Source organism: Suncus etruscus, chromosome 1, assembly GCF_024139225.1.
Source record: "Suncus etruscus isolate mSunEtr1 chromosome 1, mSunEtr1.pri.cur, whole genome shotgun sequence".
NCBI classification, from domain to species: Eukaryota; Metazoa; Chordata; class Mammalia; order Eulipotyphla; family Soricidae; genus Suncus; species Suncus etruscus.
In genome coordinates, this window is record NC_064848.1 from 37,345,004 (window position 1) to 37,369,429 (window position 24,426).

At 32.6% G+C, this 24,426-nt stretch overlaps 1 non-coding gene across 1 annotated transcript; it reads right to left on the reverse strand.

The window, feature by feature from the left end:
* Positions 1 to 12,692: 12,692 nt before the first annotated feature.
* Positions 12,693 to 12,856, reverse strand: LOC126025830 (U1 spliceosomal RNA). The gene has a single exon (XR_007501529.1). It is a non-coding gene; the product is annotated as a U1 spliceosomal RNA (small nuclear RNA).
* Positions 12,857 to 24,426: the final 11,570 nt, after the last annotated feature.

Below are 24,426 nucleotides of genomic sequence, written 5' to 3' on the forward strand. Positions count from 1 at the left end.
CTGAAAATGGCGTCTGGGCGAGCGAGGTTTCTGGAGGCTCTTTTTGCCCCACTCGCAAGAGTTTCACGCAAGAGGACAGTAGACAGACATAGACAGGTCACACTCACAGTCTTTCACAGCTGAGCCCCACTGGGCCGGTGTACTTTCGCGGATTTTCCCCGCCTGGTGTCACACACAGGGAGCCAGCTTTTGCAAAGGATAGCCGGCTTTTATGCTCTGAAGTCCCTCCCTCCAACATAAATATCTTAATGGCATAGTTTAAAAATTGTCAATTAGGGGCTGGAGAGATAGCATGGAGGTAAGGCGTTTGCCTTTCATGCAGGAGGTCATCGGTTCGAATCCCAGCGTCCCATATGGTCCCCCGTGCCTGCCAGGAGCAATTTCTGAGCATGAAGCCAGGAGTAACCCCTGAGCACTGCCGGGTGTGACCCAAAAACTACCAAAAAAAAAAAAATTGTCAATTAATTGTTTAAAAATTAATAGTTGTCAACAAAATTATCTAAAGATAGGCAGACAGACCAAAGGAAATAATAAATCTTAGAGCAAAATTAATAAATTGTAAACCTAAAATTCAATCTAAAAGATCAATAAAATCAAGAGTTTGTTCTATAAAAATAAACAAGGTAAATTAACCAGTAGGAAAACTCACAAGAAAGGGAGAGAGAGAAAATTAATAAAATTAGATGTGAAAGGGGGAAAATACTACAAATATTTCAGAAATCCAAAGAACAATCAGAGATCATTTTGAGATACTCTATAATACATAACAAAAGAACCTGAAATAAATGGATAAATTATTAAGCTCCTATCTAACCTCTCAAATTTGAAATAAGTAGATATCTTAAAATAGCTATTATAATTAAGGAAATTAAAATAGTAATCAAAATTCTACCTCAAAACAAAAGCCCAGGTCCAGAAAGATTTATTAATGAATATTTTAAAATTTTTCAAGAGGACTTATTGCCAATCATTTTCAGTCTCTTCTAGGAAATTGAAGAATACTTTTTATGAATTTGCTATTATCCTGATACCAGAAACAGAGAACCCACAAAAAAGAGAACTGCAGACCAATATCCATGATGAACATTGATGCAAAAGTCCTCAACAAAATCCAAGCAAATATAATAAAAAGGCTTATCAAGAAGGCCATATACCATGAGCAATAGAATTCATTCACATGATGCCAGGATAATTTAACTTATACAAGTAAATTAACATATTTTGGAAAAATAAAAACCATATGATCATTACATTAGATACAGAGAAAGCATTTGATAAATTCTAACACCCGATCATGATAAAAAAAATTCAACAAGATGGGAATTGAAGGAACTTTTCTCAAAATGGTCAAGGTCAGGGCTAGAGTGATAACACAGAAGTAGGTCAATTTCCCTGCATGCAGCTGACCCAGGACAAACCTGGGCTTGATTCCCAGTGTCCCACAGTGTCCCCTGAGCCAGGAGTGATTTAATGAACTCATAGCCTGGAATAACCCCTGAGCATCATTGGGTGTGGCCCCAAAACCAATATGTGTGTGTGTGTGTGTGTGTGTGTGTGTGTGCGCATTTATGGCCAAGGCCATTTACTAAAAGCACATGGAAAATATATTCAATGAGAAAAATCAAAAGCCTTTCCTCTAAAATCTGGCACAAGAGAATGCTGCCCCCTTTGCCACTCCTAACTAACATATGCTGGAAGTGCTTTCCATAGCATTTAGGCAAGAAATAGGTATCAAGACATATAGGTAGAAAAAAAGAGAAGTCAAACTCTCACTCACTGATTGTAGATGACATGATACTATATTGAGAAAATCCTACAGATCCTATCAAAAAAGCTTCATAAAACAATAGGTTTTAATATCAAAGTGGTGTGTCAAAGTGGCAAAATTAACACACAAAAATCAGTGGCCTTCTTATACACAAATAATAATGAAGAAGCAATAGTCATAAAAATCCCATTCATAACAGTATTAGAGAAATTTAAACACTTTGAAGTCAACTAAAAAGTTGAAGGACCTATGCAAATAAAGCTATAAAACACTGCTTCAAGAAATAAAAGAGGACACAACAAAATAGAGACATATGCCTTGTTTATGGAGTGAGAGGAATAATATCAATACTTCCCAAAGTTTAATATAATCTATTTCAGAGTACCCATAAAATTCTTCAAAGAAGTGGGTCAAACACTCCTAAAATTCATTTTGTTGTTGTTGTTGTTTCTTTTTGGTTTTGAGGTCACACTTGGCAGTGCTCAGGGTTACTCCTGGTTTTACGCTCAGAAATTGCTCCTGGCAGGTTTGGGGGACCATCTCAGGATGCCGGGATTCGAACCACAGTCCTTCTGCATGCAAGGCAAACGCCCTACTTCCATTCTATCTCTTTGGCCCCCCTGAAATTCATTTGTAACAATAAATGCCCATGAATAGCTACAGAAGCCCTTAGGAAAATAAATGGAATCATATTCCCTAATGTTAATTGTACTACAATAGTAATTGGTACTGGAATAAAGACAGACCCTCAGATCAACAGAATAGACTTGAGTATTCAGATAATGACCCCTAGACATACAAACAATTAAGTTTTGATAAAGGGGCAAGAACTGCAAATTGGAGCAAGGAAAGCCTCTTCATTAAGTGTTGTTGTGACAACTGGTTAGCCATGTGCAAAAAATAAAAATGAACTCAGACCTCTAACACAATGCACAAAGGTCAAAACAACCTTAATACCACACCTGAAATTGTTAGGTATATTTAAAAAATGTGGGCAAAACACTCCATGACATTGAGACTAAAGGCATTTCAAGGAGGAAACATCACTGTTCTAACATGTGGAAGTAAAGATTAAACAAATGGGACTACATTAAACTGAGAAGTTTCTGCACCTCAAAGGAAAAAGTGAATAAGATACAAAGGTCACCTACAGAATGAAAGAAATTATTCATCCAATACCGATAAGATAAGAGATAATATCTAAGATATACAAAGTATGACAGAACTCTAAAAAAAAAATCTAATCCCATCAAAAAAGAGGGAAAAGAAATGAACAGGCATTTCCTCAAAGAAGTAATATAGATATTCAAAAGGCAAATAAAAAAATGCTTTTCATCACTAAACATCATGGAAATACAAATAAAAACAACAATGAGATAACAGCAAAAGTCACAGAAAATGGCACACATCAAAAGGATTATGAACAACTAGCAGATGAGGAGAGCAAGGAACACTTTTTCATTGCAGATGGGAATTCTGTCTAATCCAACCTTTCTGAAAAACAATATGGATTTTGCTCAAAGAACTGGAAATTGAACTTCCATTTGATCCTCCAATATGACTACTAGGGATAAACATTAGGAAGACAATAACACAATACAAAAATGTCCTTTGCACTCTGTCGTTCATTGCAGCACTATTTACAATAGCCAGAAACTGTTCTCTAATACAGGCAGGTGTGGGAAAAAAGGGGGGCATTTGTGGTGGAAATGTTGCACTGGTGAAGAGGGGTATTCTGTTTATAACTGAAAACCAACTACAACCATGCTTAATCATGGTGCTTAAAGATTTTATATACATTAAAAAAATTGGATACAACTCAGATGCCCAACAACAGATGATTGGCTCATGAAACAGATGTATATCTATACAATGGAGTACTATGCAGCTGTTAGAAAAAAATTAAGTCATGGAATTTGTCTATATATGGATGGACATGGAAAATATTAAGCCTAGTGACATGATTCTGAAGTAGCTATAGAGATACAAAATAATCTCACTAACTGTGGGATAGTATGGTAATTATAGCTGGAGAAAATGAAGATGAGGGCTGGAACAAACAGCGCATAATATGAAGCTTACCCCAGTATGGTGTGTACAGTTAGATAAGTATATCTGCAGCAACAATTACTGTGACAATGATATTTAAAGAGAGACACACCAAATGTCTCTCTATTAGACAGGGGGTAGATTAGGAAGAAAATTGAGAACCATGGTGGCTACAAAGTTACACTAGAGAAGGTTGGTGTACATTCAATGATGGAAAACCAGCTATAAACATATAACCACAGTGCTTAAATAAATGTTATTAATCAAAAATAAAGTAAATAAAATAAAATAGATGACTAAATGGTAACTGGATGTTAAGCATTTTTTAATTGTCAAAATGATAGCCAAAGGTATTTTTGGAGTCCTACTATATAACTCTTTTCCAATTCTTATATATTAGGCTATCAAATTATTTCACTTTTATTACTTTTTCTCAATCTCTTCACTTTTTTTTTTCTTTTGGTTTTTAGGCCACACTCAGTGATGATCAGGGGTTACTACTAGATATGCTCTCAGAAATCGCTCCTGGCAACCATATGAGATGCCGGAGGATCAAACACGGTTCATCCTAGGTGCATGAAGCATCCTAGGTGCTAGTACATGAAAAGGCAAATGCCCTACCGCTTGTGCCACTGCTCCGGCCCCACAATCTTTTTGCTTGAATTTCTGTTTTTTTTAGTGAACACTATGATTTTATAATTACATCTGCATATCTAAATAATATATTTAGTTTGCTATAATTTTTCAAAAAAATGTTTAAAATACATCCTTATAGTATTTTATGTTACTTAATATTCCTTCACAGAGGTAATCTTCCATTAAGCCCCAGGATTTCCTGAGCATCTGTATAGTTTTATAAAATTGTTGAAAATTACAAATTCTTTAGCTCCAGCCACCATCTACTGAATCAGACGTCAAAAGTTAGTATCAGTAAGTTGTTTTAGACTAAGCATGAACTAAATTTATGAGAACACATTATGTAGAATATTCAAAGTTTATCTCTAAATTAAAAAAATCCTTAATTGGAGTTTAAAATATTCAAATTGATATATATTTTAATTATTTTATTAATTTTATTACTACTATTTTTACTTGAAGGGTCACACCCAGAATTTCTTAGAACTTATTCCTGTCTCTATATTTAGGTATCACACCTGGTGGGCTCAGGGATCATATTAGTTGCCAGATCTAAATCAGGTCAAATTATTGCAAGGTAAGCACCCTACTAATTTGAATTATTTTCTTAAATTACTTAATTTCTACTTGGTTTAATTTTTAAATTCTAATTTTTATTTATCAATCTCTTCAGCTTACAAAATACAATTATTTAATTGCCCTTTCCTTAATGAAATGACTATATTGTGCTTATAGAAGTTGGAAGGTCCCATTTTAATCATAAGAAAATTTTTTAATAATTTCATAAATAATGGATACAGGAACAGTAGTTCTGCTCAAATATTATTATGTTTTCTAGTTGTCTCTATATATTTTATTCTATATTTACATAAAATTAGTTTAAGGAAGATTTATTGGGCTAATTCACACTACTTTAAGTTCAAATATCAGGGGCCCGGAGATAGCACAGCGGCGTTTGCCTTGCAAGCAGCCGATCCAGGACCAAAGGTGGTTGGTTCGAATCCCGGTGTCCCATATGGTCCCCCGTGCCTGCCAGGAGCTATTTCTGAGCAGACAGCCAGGAGTAACCCATGAGCACCGCCGGGTGTGGCCCAAAAAAAAAAAAAAAAAAAAAAAAAAAAAAAGTTCAAATATCAGATAACATTTAAAATATTTATCTAGCTTTTGAGATTATTCCCTTGCAATTTTTCTTCTTGACAAGATTAAAATTTTTTCATTCCCAATTACTTAACAGTTCAGTGTTAAATAATATCTTTAAATTATGCCATACATTGAATATAATTAATGTGTGCTTTAGATATTAATCTTCTCATCTAAATTAGGTAAAATATTTAAATTATAGTTTTATATTACTTTAAATATTAAAATATGGATTAATGGAAAATCCTATAACTTCTAATTATTTTAAAGGTATTCACTGTTGAATTATAGCAGATTAAATAATATTAGTTTCTTTCTATTTCTTAGTTTTTTATTTATGTAAAGCTTTCCAATATAAGTTTTATATTTATTAATCTTGTTTGTTTATTGTTTTGGGATTCAGGGTTTAATCCTGGATCTACCCTCATGTATCATATTTGGCAAGTTAAGAGGACCATATAGTGTTCCAGAGATGAAAACAGGTTGGCCACATAAAGGTGTATGTACTTTCCATTGAGAACTATTATTCCAGCTGTCATCTCTGTATTTGCTATTTTTAATATAAAAAAGCATAAAGCAATAATTTACAGATAGAAACTTAAAACTAACAGTTGACAGATATAACAATTAAGAATTTTGGGGCAGGCGAGGTGGCGCTAGAGGTAAGCCTTGCAAGCGCTAGCCAAGGAAGGACCACCGTTCGATCCCCCAGTGTCCCATATGGTCCCCCCAAGCCAGGGGCAATTTCTGAGTGCTTAGACAGGAGTAACCCCTGAGCATCAAACGGGTGTGGCCCGAAAAACCAAAAAAAAAAAACCAACAATTATAAATTTTAAATAAAATTATGGTGCACTATGATTCAGAATAGAAAGATTAAGTCTCATGACTCTAGAACTATTACAGCAAGTAAGATACTTGCCTTGCAAATGACTGGCCTGAGTTTGATCCCTAACACCCCATGTGGTTAACACATCAATGAATAATTATTGAGTGCACAGTCTTGAGTGATAACTGAGCATCACTAGACACAGCACAATTTGTCTTGGAAGTAACTGACCTGGGTTCTATCCTCAACAAACATCCTCTATGGTCCACCAACACAATCGGAACAATTCTTTTAATTTTTGAGTAACCACAATATTGGTTTCTGTAATAACTATGCATGCCTAGAGTACAGGCGGGGGTCGGGTGGGGAGAAGGGAGACTTGGGACATTGGTGATGGGAATGTTGTACTGGTGATGGGTGGTGTTCTTTACATGACTGAAACCCAAACACAATCATGTATGTAATTAAGGTGTTTAAATAAATTAAAAAAAAATAACTATCCCAATTCACATTCCCACAGTGTACCTTTTCCCCTACACTGTTACCAGCATTTTTTTGTTCTTTTTCTTAGGATAATAGGTATTATAACAGATGCAACATAATATAAATCAAAAGAAACATTTCCCTGATGACTAGTTAAATTGCTTACAGTTTTGTGCACAGCTTAGAGTAACCACTGAGCATGACCAGGAGTAGCCCAAACTTCTCTTCTCAAAATAAGTTAAGTTTCACACTATTTCTACATCTCAAGGTACCACACTTGTACAACAATTTGTGGGCACCAGCCTTTTCCTGAAGACCATTTTCAGTTTCTTACATCAGAAGTATAATTCTCTTTTAAGTCATGCAACTTAAAAGAACTGAAAATTTCCTTCTTCCCTATCCTGATTTTGCATATATTTGTAAAGTTGCAATTTGAGAAAATCTTTTCAAGCAAAAATAATATATAATTTACTATTGCTTATTATTATAACTGAGAATTAGTCCATTATTAATATTCTTTGGCCACACCTGGTGGTGCTCAGGGGTTAATCCTGGCTATCTGCTCAGAAATAGCTCCTGGCAAGCAGTGGACACATATGGGACGCCAGGTTGGCTGCTTGAAAGCAAACTCCGCTGTGCTATCTCTCTGGCCCCCATTATTAATATTTTATCACAAATAACATTCAAATATCTGTTCCTGGCATCTCGCTGATAAAGAATGAAATGTAAAACATCTGTGTATCTACTTTGATTTCAGCTTAATGTTAGTACTGTAGTAAATCCCTTGTCTCTATGCCCAATACCTTATAGCTCAAGAAACGACCTATCTAACTCTCTATTGTCTTGATATGAAAAAATAAATATTACTCAAGGGGAAAAAGAGAAAGGGGTACTATTAATCATTTCCACAGTGATATTTCTCTTTCTCTTAGAGTAACCCCTTACTCTCTGCTTTTGTGTGAACTTACATGACACGAAACACAAAAGATTGACCTCTCTAATATATGCAAATCTCTCCTTTCCATGGCTTCCTTGTCTCTGAACTTGCCATGAGACAAGGGACAATAAGAAAATCCAGTTATATTAAAATAAAATGAAATTCACTTCTTAAAAATAATATTTGAGTTTATTCCAAATATGCTTCTTAAGCTGCTATATTTTTGTCTGCCAAAGATTTAAGACTATAACTGTTAGTGCTGAGGTTGATATTTGGCTTTGTTTATAAGTAATATGAAGTAGTGTGTAGAGTCAAACTAGAACTTAATGGATGTTTTTCTTATCACAAAACCTCGACGCAGTTTGGCACTATTTAAAATGACTGGCAGGCTCCACTTAGAAGAGCCAAGAAATAAAATACCAGGGGTGTTACAGGTCAGCACACTGGCAGGCCTGTATGGGAAAATTTGCCTGGCTCTAACTTCAGCAATCACTTGCTCATGTTCATGACCAATCGAATTGAACCAAATATAAAAAGAAACCATTAAACATTGATGTGCAGTGAATATTGACCCAAAGATGGAAGATGCTATTTTCCACACTCTTCCTTTGCTTGTATGAATTATTTCATGAAATAGAACTTAATAATATCTTATCCATCAAGTATTACACTATTCAGAATATTGTGCTTAATTTTAACTGTTGCTATAATAAAATTATAATTTTCTGTGTGTACATTGGTTGAATATACAAGAATAAATCAAGCAAAAAATGGAATAATATACAGTAATTTTCACAGAATTAATTATTCACTTGATACATATTTTAAACATTTTAATGATATATGGTATCAAGAAATGGAATATGTATTATAAAAAAGGGTAGCCTTTAATAATTCTGACAGCAAATTTATTTTTAGTTAGTACTTTTGAACTGTCAAGGCATTAAAATCAAGAGTTTAAATGAGTATTTATCATGACTTATAAAGTAATATATTTTGATATATAAATAATATATTGTACCAATCAAGCAATAGGTTAAAAATCATTGTTAAATGCAAATACTTCAATACTACTTCAAATTAGTGTTTACAATTTTATGAGCTTTGGGCCACACCCTACAGGACTCAGGATTTACTCCTGCTTCTATGCTCAGGGATCAGGCCTAATGGGGTTTAGAGGTCATTTGCATGTCAAAAATAAAATTTTTGTTGACATTATTTAAAGCATGCACCTTAATTTTGTAGAATCTTCTAAACTTCTATTTTTATATTATGATGAAAAATTGGTGAATATTTAAGAATATTAAGTAACAATTAATTTAATACTTAAATCATGTGAATTTATGGGTTCTATAAAATGTAAGTATAGTAGCACATCACATATTACTATAGCCTTCTAAAGTGAAAATATATAATCAAATAATAAAGTAAGGTTCATTTATTTTGACTAATTTTAACATATTTTCAACTTGTATATCAAAGTTCATTAATGAAAATAATTAATTGACATATGTATTGTGCTGTTTGGCTAATTTTTTTCTAGTAGGATCTAACCATTTTTCAAAACATCTAAATGATGAATTAATGCACATCGACAATTCTTAAACGGGTACTAAATTTCCACATAATTGCATTTTTTACACTTCCTTACCTTTAAAAGTAATTTAAAATAGTTCTCATGTAATAAATTTGAAGGAAATCTACTTGCAGTTAAAATGACAAATTTTTCTTAATCAACACAGCTGTTTTGTACTAAGAATAGCCATCTCTTGCCAATCCTTGGTAATTCTACATCAGATCATACTGTATTATAAGACAGCATAAATTTTTGATTAGCTCACTGAAAGGATTTGAAATATTGTTTTCTACTTACTATCCAGTGTCATTGCTTGGCCTTAATTGCTATGCCAGGATTTAAAGTAACATAATAGATCTAAAATATTTTAGTGAATGTCACATTACACTATATTATAAACATTGTCATTCTCAACTAAGTCTGCATACTTTATATAGCAAAAATAAAATTTAGTTATATTTTTGAAACATGGTTCCAATTAATGACATTACTATTCAAATATCTGAAAATGTTTATTAAATGAATTGTTGATTTTACTGTATGTGTTCCTTTTATTTTATCATTCCAATAACATATTTTAACAACTATATTTGGTAGTAATAATGAACATATGAATTTTATAAATATAAGTGTTAGCTATTAGCTATAGATTTTCATTTCAAATGATTAAAGAGAAGAATGAGATTGAGAAGTCTTTTTTCAAGTGGGGAACTGTAGTGGTACTCAGGAAGCACATGTCCCAGCAGAAAGTCTAAAAATTGGGACAGATTCTCTGACAGCTTAATCCAAGTATCCAGTGACATAGTAGTCATACTCCATATAAGTGAGGGGCCATGAACCCAAGTTGGTGCATTCACCCTAACTGTTGTACATTTTTCAGTACTCAGTTAGTCTAACTTAATATTTAGATAAAAGTTACTAAAGTAATTTCAGATAGTATTGGATATTGAAGGCAATCATCATGACAATCTAATCAAACTATTGAATTTTTCAGTTAATACAAAAGCTTGTGGAGGTCAAAAACATGTAATTATCAATTTTATTTGTGATAACAGGCTAGGGAGGATCATGGTTTCCCTAGCTCTAATTGCAGAATTAAAAAATAAATAAACTGCTCTATTATTTATCTATCTGCATTTTATAAAAAATGTTTAGATATTTACATAATAGTTTATGAAATTACACATAAACACAAGATTGGCTGTTTTCTTAGAAGGATATTAGACCTACAGTGAGTTCCAAGTTTAAGCAAATAACTTGCCAGAAGATGGGAAAAGCTGGCTCCTAGGCCAAGAGCCACTAATGCATTGCTGCCAAATAACCTTGCACTGTAGGTATAAGTGATGGTTATATAAAACCACAACAGTACTATTGAACAGCAATATACAGAAGTCTATGAAGCATAGTTCAGTGGTATTTCCAGGATATAACATGTAGGATAAGTAACCTCCAGTAGTAAAAAAAAATTAGCACAGATTTAGGAGTATTACATGGAAACTATTTTATTAAGTAGTCTAAATATATTATTATATATAATTATTTAAATGTTAAAACAACCATTGAAACAGAAGCAAACTGTTATGTAACTGTGTATGATTGTTTCACTTTTTGCTTTGAGTTGACCACCTCCAAATAATAAGATACAAGAATTTTTCTTCAGCGAATTGTACCTTAGATCACATATCAGACCTTAAGTATCACTAATCATTTACAAAGAGCAACACATATATAGTATAAATATTTAGTACTACAATCACTTTTCACTTTGAATACTCATCTAGTCAGATAATAAGTTTAAATGATTCATTCATACCAGTTGTGTAGTCTGACAAAATACTCTATTTTTCTTGTTTTTCTTTTTTTGGGGGGGCACACCTGACAGTGCTGGGGATTACATCTTTTTCTGCACTCAGAAATCACTCCTGGCAGGTTCAAGGAACCATATGGGATGAAGGAATCAAACTTGAGTCATTCCCAGGTCAGCCACATGCAAGGCAAATGTTCTACCACTGTTATATCAGTTTGCCCCCCAAATACTCTTTTTGAAAGGCATATTTTCATGAACCAACAAGTAAATCTCAGTTGACTTTTGGTGACCTAAGTAAAATAATTTAGCTCTCTATGTTTGAAATGCAAAATAATTTAGTCTTTAATTATATTAAAATATAAAGCTGTTAACATATTTGATAATTTGTATAATTTCTGTACATAATTAAAGGGAGAATAAAATATGGGATATTTGTTTCTGTTTATAAAAATTGAGTTTGAAAAAATTGAGTAGAAAAAAAAACAGACATAGAGGCATAGTTTATGTTGCATTTTAAAAGCTTGACACTGGCACTACAAATTGACTAATTAAGCCATATCTAATTGTGATCCTCTAATGCTATATGCTGACATCAGTGTGTTATATATCAATAGACTTCTTGGATAATTATGCAGCATGAACTCCTGTACCAATGTAGACTCCATAGGTTGCTTCTTCATATAGAAATCAGATGTAATCTCTGAGCTAGATTAGTTTTCTCAAATGTTTTTTAATCTAAATAATCTTTCTTTAGGGATAGAAGTTACGCTGCATAAAGCACTGTAATAGATTACACAATCCTCAAGACTCAAGTTCATTTATTTTAGATAAGATTTATTATGATTTTGAAAAAGGCAAATTACATTGTACACATCGTTTAACAGACAAGGGTTACGATAAATTAGATTACAATAAGGGGTCAAAGTGGTAGGGCATCTGCCTTGCATGCACTAACAGAAAATAGACCATGGTTTGATTCCCCAGCTTCCCAAAGCCAAGAATAAACCCCAAGCAATTCTTGGTGTGGCCCCAAAACCAAATATATAATATATATGTAAGTATGAACCTATAAAATAAATATGCATTTTAATATCCAAGTTTATATGTTATGGAACAATCGATTATCTTTTCAAATATATAGATTTTATTTGAATGATTATACAAAAATCAAATTAAAAGCAGAAAAGGAAATAAAGAGTAATTTGTATAAACAATTAATGTAAACAGAGTACTCAGTATAGTCATAAATGAAAAATAACTAAGTTTAATAGGTAACGCTTCCCATACATTTGAACATGTCTGCTGTCATTTCTTCTGTGTATTTATGTTTAAATGTGATTTCTTCTACATTGGTATCACTATTTCATGGAACACAGTCATAAAAGAAACCCATTGGAAATGGATTCCTTCCCTTTAATAAATTGCTTTAGAAAAAATAAACTAAGATTTCCCCCCTCCCCCCTTTTTTATCAGGGGAGAGTGCGAACGCAGTCCCCCACTACCACAAATTATGCAGTCGAGTTTCCCACATTCGGGGAAATCGCAGGGGTCAGCACATCTGGAGTGCAATGGATAAGCCTCACCCTGGGAAAACCACCTTCATGATCATGGTATCTCCCCTGCCAGGTAAGTATTCCCCCACCCCTTTTTAAGGGTTTGTTGAGTCACACCCAGCACTACTCAGGGCTTGCTCCTGGCTATTCACTCAGAAATTACTCCTTTCAGGCTCTGGGGATCATATGCGATGCCAGGGATAAAACTTGTATTGACTATACAGGGATATACGGGCAAGGCAAGCCTGTAGCTACTTGCTGTGCTATCACTCCAGCCACTAAGTTCCCTTAGTAAAAAATAGAAATATGTCTAGCATCTTAGATACCTAAGAAGTTATAAAAAATAATATAAAATTTGTATCTTAATAAGTTTCATCATATATGATATAGCAATGCAGCACTATAAAAATAGCTTTATACCAATGACAGATACATATAACCTTTGGTAAGAGCCATTTGTATGTCAGTATGCTGAACAACTGAACAATAAGTAAGTGGATAAAGAGCATAGAAGTACATTACATATTGATGTATTTATGTTTGTAATTTTTTTCTGAATAGATATATATTGCTAGTGTGGGTAGTAGCTGATGCTTATTAAAGTTTCAGTACATATATAATATATTCTGAATTTTTCCTCCTTGCATGATGTGAATGGTACATCTAGTCATTATCACTTTTCTATTCAAATGCAAAAATTATGAGAAATAAAACATTTAATATATGTAGAGATAATTCAGTAATTATAGCACATGCTTTGCACATGGCTGACCCAGGTTTCATCTCTAGCATTCCATATGATCCTCCAAGCATGCTGCAAATGATCCCTGAGCACCAAGTAAGGAGTAAGACCTAAGTACTGCTATATCACAAAAACTAAAACAAAGCTATACCCAAAAGGAAAAAGAAAAAAGAAAACTTTCTGAGAAACATAGCTCATTCAAATTTGATATTGATTGGTCAAAATTGTCACATGAACAACTATAGTGCAATAAATTCTGGAAAAATTATGTTTTATCTTTTAATTATGTATATAAAGTAAAAATAGTTAAAAATAAGAAGATGTGGTGATGTTTGAGTAACTCTACAGGGGTTAATATGCTTGCTTTATACATGACCAAACAGGGTTCAATTCTGGTCACCACATATACTTAGTTCTCATTGTGCTCTCTGGAGTGATACATGAGCACAGATGCAGGGGTAAACTATAAAGACCTCCAGATGTGACCCAAAACTAAATTTAAATATTTTAATTTATTAATAATATATCATTAATTGATCAAAAATAATTACTACATTCAATTAATAATTGATTAATGATCTATCATTAATACACTAAATGCATAAGTTGATACTATGGAAACAACTATAATATCTGGTATAATTCTTTGAATTAACTTTTAGAAAAGATATGCCTCTAATTCACTTTTGTGAGACTTTACTTGTAAAAAATTAATGAACATAAAGGTAGTTAGAAGATATTCTGATACCTAAAGAATGGATTATTGATACATGTTTAAATCTGACATATATATGGAGAAATGGCTTAAAGCTGTAGGGTAAAATAGAAATATAGAAAGGTCACCATTACAATTCTCTATTAATATTGAGGCTATCATTTGTAGATAAAGGACAGGACTGAGCCAAGTGAATTTACTACTATTTTCCTAGGATTCTATATTATCAAATACAGGCAAGCTGCCTTTGAAGCATGAGCGTGTCTTAATAGTTTTTTTTTTACTGAGATTCAAAGTCCTTCAAGTCATGAAATATTTTTTAATATTTATTGTGACCAAAGTGAATTACAAATATTTCAAAGTAATATTTAAGGTACACAGTGACAATGAATGAGGGGCATTTCCACCACCAAGGTAATGAAATATTTTTATAGAATAGCCTAACAAATGACTTTTCTATTTTAATATTTGTAATGTACATCAGAATCTGTTCAAATTTTGGGTAGAGGTGATAGAGAATTGTTTATTACTTCTAGAAAGTTTCTCGTTTTAGAAACCAATATAGGAGCCGGTGAGGTGGCTACTTGCAAGCAGTAGCCAAGGAAGGACCGCGGTTTGATCCCCCAGTGTCCCATATGGTCCCCCCAAGCCAGGGGCAATTTCTGAGCGATTAGCCAGGAGTAACCTCTGAACATCAAACGGGTGTGGCCACCCCCAAAAAAAAAAAAGAAAAAAAAACAACCCAAAAAAACCAGAAACCAATGTTATGGTTAATTGTAGCATGTGATTGTATGTGGATATATTTTTAAGTTTTTCTAGTTTTATGACAAAGAATTATTATGTAACACTGTGAAAGTTTAATGTATACAACAAGATTTGATGCATTTGTCATTACATATTACCATCACATAAATACTTACATATCTACTTACCTACATAACATAACATACCTACCACCTTCATTTTATCACATCATAACTATCTTTATAATTAAGAATATTAATGTTTACTATGAGAAATGCTAATTATAATCACATTTTTCTAGATACACTTATCTTATCTAAAAATTTATATTCTTTTGTCATATTTCTCAACTTGTGTATATTAGTCCACTCTTTTTATGTGACTTCAGCTTTCATGGTATTCCAAAAATATGTGCCATATATCTAATATCTTATTGTACTTTCCTTTATCAAACTTATTTCACTTAATAAAATGTACTTAAGATCTGTAGTATATAGACTTTTATACTAAAGATTTTTTTTATTCACATTGAATTGGTGCAATGGGATTGCACGAGAGAATTTTGAAAATGTATAACTGAATTATTGGCACAGAAAATAAATATTTCAAGGATGCTCTGAAGACTTCTATATAAAAAATAAAACATCTCCCAAATTTTTGTTAAATTCTCATATGCTATTTCATAAACAAAATCAATTTTTTCTTTGAAAAAAATTAAATCCTCATGCCTTTACTTGACAAATGTCTAACAATAATTCCATATACACTCAGCATATGTTTTATATATTTCTAGTGAAAATAATACTGTAACAATTTATAATATGTAGATATAGCAAATACTTTTAGATTTAGTAATACTAGGTATTTGAATTCTAAATATAAAATTTATGTTTTTAAATATAGAAGGAAAAGTAATATAGAGCTATAGCTTGACTTATTTTTATGTAGATTAATTATGGTAATTTATGTAATATAATTTAAGTAATATAGAGCTGTAGCTTGACTTATTTTTATGTAGATTAATTATGGTAATTTATGTTATTTTATTTAATACTACTGAGAAAGTTTGATACTTTCTAGTAATAGTTATTTTATTTCATATAGAAAAAAATATTTGCAAGATAATTTTAGTAATGAAATGTTCCATGATTATAACCAAGCATAATCCACAGATATATTTACTACAACTATAATTTAGATAAATAAAAATATTGAATGTAAGCAATCACAAAAATACAGCAATATTTATAAATGGTAAAAAGTTTTCCACAAGCTTTTATACAGTAAAATAAAAAATTTTAAGGATGTTAAGATTATGTAAATAAAATTCAAGCAAAATTATCTTGTCCCAAGATCCCTTTGCCTGGTAATCACAATTTCCCCATGGTAAACGGCACAAAAGTAAGATTTCCAAGATATATAGCATATAGTACTGCTCTTTGACTAATCTTTAACATAATGTAATGTGCTCAAGATATAACCATGTATTTGCAAAAGGCAAGCTATCTTCAGTATTTATAAAAATGAAATTTTTATTTTGTGATATTGTATAAGACAGAAATTTTCTTGAGTAGAAAGTGAGTCATTGAAATCTAATATAAAATACATTAATACAAACAACAATATTATATTGCCTTTTATGAAGTTATAAGCATCACCAAAATCATATTACTATACATTGATGTATCAATGTAATACCTTATATACCTTGAATATGCATGCTGATAAAGTTCTCCAATAAAAAAGAAAAAGGATAATAGTGCTTAAATGTATATACAGTTAGGTGCAAGGGAGGTTCATTATTATTTGTCTTAAACACTATGCAAAATGAAACAAAAGTAGATATACAAATGAAATCTCATTTTATATTCAAAGATCTTTCATTCTCTCTATAAAAGATCGTTGCTTTTTTTTTTCCCTGAGAATAAGAAGACCTTATTCTTGGCTATCAATCATACATAGAAGTAGATGCTCTCTGCCACACAGCTATTAGAGAAATGTATATTTTCTACTTCATCTATCAGCCCTACTGATGTATTTTCATCTGCAACATCAATCACTATAGGAGCTTAAGTACTTGAAAATGGGAACCCATGGGGCTCAGCACCACCAATGAGGGCTCAGCTGCTCTGTAAATGCCTTGAACTGTGAAACATCTGAAAGACCTAGAAATACAGCTTAGAATCTCATCATAAGCTACTGACCATGAGATATCCTTGGCACCAGATTTCATACAGAGGATTTTAATAACTTGTGCAAATTCTGAAGTCAAATATAATAGTGGTAGTGCTGAGATTCTCACTAGTGATTTCTAGAATATGAACTAATTCATGCATCCTTTTCCAGTACATTAACATTGAGCAACATCTGTAGGATACTGGGAGATGTGAGCACTGCAGGAGAACTGCCAAGTCACAAACAATAGGTTTCAGCATAATTATAATCTCCAAGGTGGTAAGGGAGTACATTATCTCACAAGAGAAATGCAAATGATCTTTAGGACACCATTAATGTGCATCAAATATGGAAAGCAAATTACTGTGAATACATTACAGTAAATCATACAGAAAGTTAAAAAAATGTTATTTTCCACACAAAGCTTCTTGTATACATCACAATTCTGGAAAACGTAGGTATTTGCTTACCTCAAGGAAAACATCAAATTGTTATATATACCAATGTCTAGCCATAAGATATAATCAAATATTTATTATGTATTCAATATTAGACATTATCAGTATGGTGTATTATATGTCATTGATGCCTCTTTTTAAAGTTCCAAATTTTTAACCATGTATAAGTAAATGCTATAATATTTTAAGCAATTGTATATATGAAATGGTCTACCAGTGTTATCTCCACTGGTAGACATATAATGCATAATTCATGACTAGTTTATAATTTCAAGAACAACTTCTCATGAAGTGTTTGTGTTGACTTGAAAAAACATAGAACAGCATTGGGTTAATTGAGGAATATAATGATCTCTTGCTTAGTAAAAATTCATAACAGTTGTTCCATTACCTTGTCTCTATCAAGGTAATGAACTACATGAATAAGTTGAAAAGACTAATTGCAGGAGATATTTAGAATATCATGGTGTGTGAAACCAGAAGAAAAAAAGTATGAAAAAACCAGTCTTATTTTTAGATTGGTTTAGACCTTTGATGCCCATATCCATGTACACCAATATATTTTTACTCCAGAGAAATATTTCTGAATAGAGAAAACTTAAATATTTTATCTTGAATGAATTATCTTTACCTTTGTACCTTTATCTTTACCTTTGTCATTCACAAAGAATACTTGATAATCATTTTTATACATTGCATTTGGAAAAGTTTGGAAGAGAATATTTTTATTATATAATTTGCCACAATTAAGAAAATGTATTTATAATAATGTTGACATTTAAACATTATTTTATACTGTAACCTCAATTTGCTACCAAAAATGGTTGTGAGTACATGCCTATATATTTTGTTTGTTTGTTAATTTTTCTTTTAATAATAAAGGTCAAATATACATGTTTCATAGTACCATTTTCTTTTATTCTTTAAAACTCTGGTTGTTGTTGCTCTTGTGCTCTGTGATCCAACCATAAATGTTCCCAACGATCTTACCCTTCTAAACCGACTAATGAAATAAAAATTTGTGCATCCATAGGTGACATAAACAAAACTATGTAACCTAAATAATATTAACAAAACTATGAAAATTAAACCTAAGACAAAAAAGAAAACTGGCACAAGAGATGATCTAATTATAAATAAAATGAAAATTTTCTCCTTACTAATACCCAGTGCTAACAATTTGTTTAGGACATTCATTATCAGTTTCTATTCCAAGCACTGTTCATTATCTACAAATTCCCATTGCTAAACTGTTTATGGAGGAAATAAAGTACTCTTAATTTGGATCTCTTTAAATCAGAACTGGAGAAAAGAATTCGGACCTAATGAGATCATTTAGGTGTTATTTTCAGAAGGAAGGGAAAAAGGATGGTGAAAGCCAATAAAGTGTACCTGATTGCTCTGATTGCTGATCTGGGCAAGGAGAAATTAACTGGGAATTCCTGAGGAGTCATATAAAACTATTTCAGAGTTGTCACCTTGAAAGAGAGGGAAAATGGTGAGTTTATCTATAAATCTTCACCCTCATTAGTTGAAGATTGTGTTTGTGAGCACACTTTTTTTGTTTTGTTTTGTTTTGTTTTTTTTTGGGCCACACCCGGTAAGGCTCAGGCTTACTTCTGGCTATAGGCTCAGAAATTGCTCCTCGCTTGGGGGGGTTGAACCGTGGTCCATTCTAGGCTAGTGTTAGCAAGGTAGACTCATTACTGCTCCTCACCACTGCTCCGACCCTGGGAGCACACTTAAACCCTGACACTAGTAGCAGAGACATTTGTGGACTCAAGAGACTCTGGTGACTTGTATAAAACCCAAATGTGAAAAGTATAAACAAAACAAAATATAAATATAAAAAAACCATAGTATTTTCCTCATAAAGTACACTGCAAATTTGCATAGATTTCATCAACACGGAGTGGAAATGTGTATACCACAAACAAGCACTTTTTTCTGGGTCATTGTCTCTGTATTTATTGCACAATTCAGTATTTTTGGTCTACTGCTTTAGTCTTATTCACTTTGATATAAATTTCTTTTTTTAACCAATTGTGATATAAAATTTATAATCATCTCATAAACTAAACATATCTTCTATGTGGTCATAGAAAATTTTATATTTGTTATTATTATGAATTTTTAATCTAGCTTCCTATTATTTCATTAAGACTATTTTACTTTAAGTGTGAAATAGTCAACTTAAAAAGCATAATCACATATCCCCAGAATAAAACCAGTCAAAATTTTAGTTACATAGTGTTGGGTTACTGATCCTACCTTAATCAATAATTGTCCTCCACCCTAGGGTGTGACCTGGTGATAGTATATTGGATTATTCCTTACTTAGTATTCTGCTCCCATCCTAGGGTGGTACCTGATTCTTGTCAATAAAAGCAAGGGTCTGAGGAAGGCTGGGGCTCATTCTTAGGTCTACTTCCGCTGAGCTGCACTTCATCTTAGGAGCAGAAAGCTTTTATGGTTTGAATTCCTTGCTTGAGCACTGGATTTCCTGAACCAGTTCTTTTTATTTCTTTCTTTTTTTTAATTATATTTATTTAAATACCGTGATTACAAACATGATTGCAGTTGTGTGATTACAGTCATATAAAGAACACCCCCCTTCACCAGTGCAAGATTCCCACCACCAATTTCCCAGATCTCCTTCCTCCCCACCCTGCCCATACCTGTACTCGAGATAGGTTTCTACTTCCCTCATTCATTCACATTGTTAATATTAGTTCTCAGTGTAGTTATTTCTCTAAGTGCACTCATCACTCTATGTGGAGAGATTCATGTCATGAGCTGCACCTACCAGCCCTCATCTCTCTTGTCTCTGAGATACTGCTAAAAATGTCTTTCATTTTTCTTAAAACCAAAAGATGAGTGAAACTATTCTGCGTCCTTCTCTCTCCTTCTGACTTATTTCACTCAGCATAATAGATTCCATGTATATCCATGTATAGGAAAATTTCATGACTTCATCTCTCCTGATGGCTGCATAGTATTCCATTGTGTATATGTACCACAGTTTCTTTAGCCACTCATCTGTTGAAGGACATTTTGGAGATTAGCCTCTTATCTGATGGGTATTGGGTGAATAGTTTCTCCCACTCAGTGGAGGGCTCTTGTATCCTGGGAGCTATTTCTTTTGAGGTGCAGAAGCTTCTCAGTTTAATATATTCCCATCTGTTAATCTCTGCTTTCACTTGCTTGGAGAGTGCAGTTTCCTCTTTGAAGATAGATGCCTTTATTCACAATGTCCAGGAGTGTTTTACCTAAGTGTTATTCTATATTTCTTATGGTTTAATTTTACCAACTTTTTCTCTCTTTTTTTCTTTTTCCTCCCTCCACCCATTTTACTATCTTTTATATCAAATCATTCTCTTTACAAATATCCTCAAAACACAATTTTCTACTTTTGTACATATTTTGAATATATTACCAAGTTATGACAAGCTTTGCTATAAGGTCTATTGGAATCAATGCAAATATGACCTCAATATTGCTTCTTGAAAGGACGGATCCTATATCATCTTAAATTCTTGACTGACTTTTTCAGAACACAATCTGAGAGCAGTGTTAAAGATGTGGCTCAGAAATAAAACAATGAATTCAAAGACTGGAGAGATGGAGCAAGCTGTAGGGAGTTTGCCTTGCACACACTAATCTAGGACCGACCGAGGCTCAATCCCACAGTGTCTATACAGTGTAATTTCCGAGCATATAGCCAGGGGTAACCCCTGAGCATCACCAGATGTAGCCTAAAAACAAAGAAAAACAAAACAAAACAAAAACAATTCAAGAAAGCTGGGTTGTATAATATAAGAAAATAAAAACAAACAAAAAAGTGCTAGACAGGACTGGGAAACGATCTCAATGTGGTAGAGCAAACACTTTCCATGCAATGGCCTACATTTTTTGGGGGGGTCACACCTGGCAGCGCTCAGGGGTTACTCCTGATTCTATGCTCAGAAATCGCTCCTGCCAGGCTCAGAGGACCATACGGGATGCCAGGATTCGAACCACTGACCTTCTACATGAAAGACAAACACCTTACTTTCATGCTATCTCTCTGGCCCCGCAAAAGCCTACTTCTAATCCCTAGCACCCCTAGGTCTCCAAAAACTGCCTAGTGTACCTGCAAGCTGCCTAGTAGGTTAGTTGTGGTGCAAAAACCAAAAACTATCTTAAACCATTTTTACAATATTAACTTTATATTTACTTAATAGTTATACCATTTTATTGAATAAACCTAGTGCATGGAGATTAATCCACATTTATGATGTCAGCCATTATGCCTAAAATAATCCTATGTATGCTGAGCACTATTTAATCTATAGTTCACTTCTATAGATAGTCCATGAAAATAAAACCAAGCTTTTATTCTCTGTTAAGAACTAAAAGCTTTTTAACATCCCTACATAAAAGTTTCTGGATTACAAACAAATCATTAGATTTCTTACTTTATTTTGGAAACCCTGTTTTGTTTCCTATAATATCAATGTTACAATCAAGAACTGATTTTGTATGCTTCTCACTAAAATATTTTATACTATTTATTTTCTTAACATTTGTAATTTCATTCAATTATATTTTTCTACATAATCATGTTTAACAGATTCTTTTCCCTATATGTCAATTGTTTTAGGTTTTCCATCTTGTTTCTCATTCCACCCTAAACCATTTAAAATATAAATAAATCAATTTTATTTATCCCTTTAGATTCTGCCCTTCCAATGGAAATAATATATCCAGTTGGAATAAGACTACATATTTATAAGCATTATTAAAAATATTTTATTCCAGTCTGCTGGAGAAAAGAAAGGTGCATTAGCAATTTTACTTCTCTATAGAACAGTCAGCCACAGGTGAAGCAGTCCTATTTTCATTCTATGAAGAATGAGAAACTTACTCATGCCTCAGTTGGAGTTTTATTCCTATGGGTACAATACTGTTACAATGACTTTGAATCAATTTGCAGTAATATCCCTCGAATGCAGAATTAGTAACTATTTTTCCTAGAGTAAATATAATTTGCTCATGGTGAGACATAAGGATTTTTATGATATAATATATACTTTCTGTTGAATGGTCTAAGTACAACATAATATCTAGTACAGAATCATAATGGGAATTACCATGTTTCATACCAATCCTACCTAGGAAAACCAAACTAGAGTAGGATACAGGATAACTTTTACATGTTATAGGTAGTAAGAGTTTTATCAGTTGGTGGTGAAATGTCATTTATTAATTTATTGCAGATCCGATTGAAAATTGAATATAAAACTGAGAGGTTGTATTTCTAGATGATGCTAAAGTGGCTTAAGTCATCAATATAAATTTTAGTTTTTTGCTTGTTTAAAAAGAATAAATGCATGTGTTAAAGATCCAAACATCACAAAATGGTCACAATAAGAATAAATCTACTGGGTCAATAGAGATGTAAAGTGAATAATGTGCTTGTGTTACAGAGGCTGACCCCTGTTTGATCACTGTTCTTCATACTCCTACTGGAGTAATTACTGAGCACAGAGTTGGTAGTAATAACTGACAACTGAGAATTAGGGCCACAAAACATGACAAAAAAGCTTTTATTTTCTGCTTATTAAAGTGCCAAAATATGTAGTTCTATCTCATGTAGTACATTTATTTCTAGAGATTTTCCTCAAAAACATATGCATGTATGTAGTGTCTCCTATAAGATACATATTCATATGTACACTTCCATTTAATTTATTTATTTTAGTTTGGAATCTACACTTGGTGTATTTCAAAGGATACTGCTATATGTGTGCTCAGGAATAAATCACAGCAGTATCTGAATGACCAGTGGTACCAGGTATAAAACCTGAACCTCAGGCATTCAAGCATGTGTTCAGTCCAAAGAATTATCTTTCTGGCTCAGCACTTCCTTTATAAAACAAAACTAATATTATGTGATTATAAACGTCAATCTCACTTTATAGTTGTCCACAATATAAAGTTGTCTATTCAATAGTTACACAAACTTAAAACATTTTGTCTATAAATTATGCAATTGCATGCATTTTTGTAAATGTGCATATATATTTATATATAAACCAAATAGATTTGTATAAATGAATGCTATAGTGTTATTAAATTTACACATATTAGTCCATTAATATTTCTTACACAGGTATTTTTCTCACTTGATTAAATCACACAAATGGCATTGTTTGCTCCAAAGATTAAAAATGTTCCATTTCCTGTGTTTCTATTTCTTCTTAACAAATATCTGTATTTAATACCTCATAGTGAAATTTTAGTCCAGAGGTAGCTTTGAAAACATTATTGGACACCACTTACCTATCCTACTTTCACAGTAAACATAAGGCTCATTTATCCGTCTCCTAGTCTTATATAAAAAAAACCCATATGTGATTAAGACTGGAATGGTGTAGCAGTTATGGCAAAGTCAAGCATATGCCTGACTAGGGTTTACTGTCCCTGAAGTTAAGGTGCACAACCTTGGTAACCTTAGATATTTCTTGGGTAGCTCAGAGTTAACACCAGTACCAAACAATCCAACACTATTGCATTTGAATTCTAGCATTAACCACAGTTCATTCAGTTAGCCAAGAATTGCTGGTAGAGCCTGGTTCTTCTAAGCACCATTTGAAATGTCTAAAATAAGATGGATAATATGAAATATGGTATCTAACTAAAAATTTTAATAATCAATCTCTTTGGTACTGAGCTGAATCCACTCTATTTATTTCTTTGTCTACTATACTTAACCTTGAAATGCCAATGTGTCCTCATTTAAGTGATTCTATTTTTCAATATAGTATCTTTTTTC